Source organism: Pteropus vampyrus, unplaced genomic scaffold, assembly GCF_000151845.1.
Source record: "Pteropus vampyrus isolate Shadow unplaced genomic scaffold, Pvam_2.0 Scaffold52, whole genome shotgun sequence".
NCBI classification, from domain to species: domain Eukaryota; kingdom Metazoa; phylum Chordata; class Mammalia; order Chiroptera; family Pteropodidae; genus Pteropus; species Pteropus vampyrus.
Genome location: NW_011888833.1, coordinates 4,435,000 through 4,436,985, shown reverse-complemented (window position 1 = coordinate 4,436,985; position 1,986 = coordinate 4,435,000).

Below are 1,986 nucleotides of genomic sequence, written 5' to 3'. Positions count from 1 at the left end.
ACTTGAGACCTGTTCCAGACCATGCCGCCCTGCGGCCCCCAAGCGTCTGCATGGTGGGTGTCCCCACTTCTAAGCAAAGGAACCCAGGACTCCAGGCTCATCACTCATTGCTCCAGACTGCCCATTCTCGGCCCCCAAACTCACACATTGAAACGCGGCCACCCTGCGATCGGTCGGAGGCAGGGCCCTGGGAGGTGACAGAGCAGGAGAGCGCCCCCGCCTCGGGGTGATACAGAAAAGACCGCCATCATGAACCAGGAAGCCACCTCGCAGTCACCAACCTGCCGGTGCCCAGGCCCTGGGCTCCCAGCCCCCAGACTCGCTCGGGACCCGCGGTCGGTGGCATTTACTCCGTAGCAGCCAAATGCGCTGAGGTAGGTGATTTAGCTGCCCCCACATTTCAGGAGCACCAGTGGGCTTGACCCCAGGTGGTGACGCGCCAGCGGCCACAGACCCGTTTTCATGAGGAAAGCACAGGCTGCCACGTTGCCATTGAACAGCCATCTGGACATCCTTGGTCCCTTTTCCTACTTACCAGGAATTGATGGGTGTAAATACAGGTTTTCAAAAGTCTCGGAGTGTTCGAAATAAAGGATGTGGCTTATTTTTCCTAAATGCAGATTACGGATGGAGCTCGCCCTCAAGGTTGGGGCACGACCTTGGAAAGGCAAGAGCGGGCGTTCCACCCGCTGCCAGCGCCCTCGGACCCTGGGGGCGTGGCTCTCCGCCCGCGTGTGCCCTTCAGGCAGACGTGAACCGATGCGTCATCCAGTCCCACTAAATCACAGCACCACGTTTTGCAAAAACAACAAGGCCGATGGCCTCAAAACGGAGACAATCTCAAACACTTCAGAGACGGGAAGAAAATAAGATTTTCTAGAATTACCATCTATTCTGAGGTGTGTGTATGTGTTAGGAAAAAGAGAACAGAGAAAGTGGTTCTTTATGGAGACCGGGGTTCTTTGATGTTGAAAAGAAAGAAAATCACTAAAGGAAACGAATCTGGGGAATTTCGCCGTGCGCAGAGTATGCGCGTCGTGAATTTGTTTGAACGCAGCTCGGCATCACGACACATCTGGGGCAGCACTGTGTGCCATGTGGGGATGCCCTCTCCGCCTTGGCACCTGAAGCAGAGCAGGGCCAGTCCCGGAGCGCCCGCTGCCGTCTGAGCCCACGAGGTCGCCAGGCACCCAGGCCCTCGCTGCCCGGCGGCGCCGCTGGCTCCCCGGACGCCCTCGGAGACTGGTCCGCCCAGCGCACACACGTTCTCAGACAGCGTCCCCTTGACGAAGGTGCAAAGAGGCAAATGCTGCTTCTGCCCGGCCCCAGGCACGCGCACCAGAGCTCTCGGGCGTCACGGGGGCGATTCCTGGAGCCAAAGGCTAGACGTGTGTGTCCTGTGGTTGGGGGCAAGTTTCAGTTTCCTCGGGAACGGAAATGGAGAAAAAGATGCTTAGGTGACAACCAAGATGGACGGAGGATTACGGAGGTGATTTTATCCAGGCTGTTGCACGAGGAAGAACTTTCATTAACCAGAAACGGGTTCGACGAAGGCGACTAAGAGTCACCACGAGTCCTGTGGGGACGCGGAAGGGAGGGAGGGTGGGGCTGGGTCTCACCTGAGCACGTGAGACAGCGGGGTGGTCCTTGTGGTTCGTCACCTCTGGGAATACCACAGGGAGGGAGATTTCATCACCGGGGCTGTAGCCCCCAGAGCACGGGGACCATGTAAGTTCAGTGTATCACATACCCACACGTCTGTGAGAGTAATGAAGGCTCTAACCCCTGATGGGTGCCTGCCACAGGGAATGCTGTCCCAAGGCCTGGCTAGCTGGCCCGGAGCTGGGCACCGGTCCTGGGGGCAGCTAGCTTCTGCGGGGGTCCTGGACGAAAGCCGTGTTCGCTCGGGGGGCCTGGCCAAACTTCCTTTTCCAGAAAGCTGAGCCGGAGATGGAATGGGAGGAGGCAGCCCACCCGGCAGAGGAC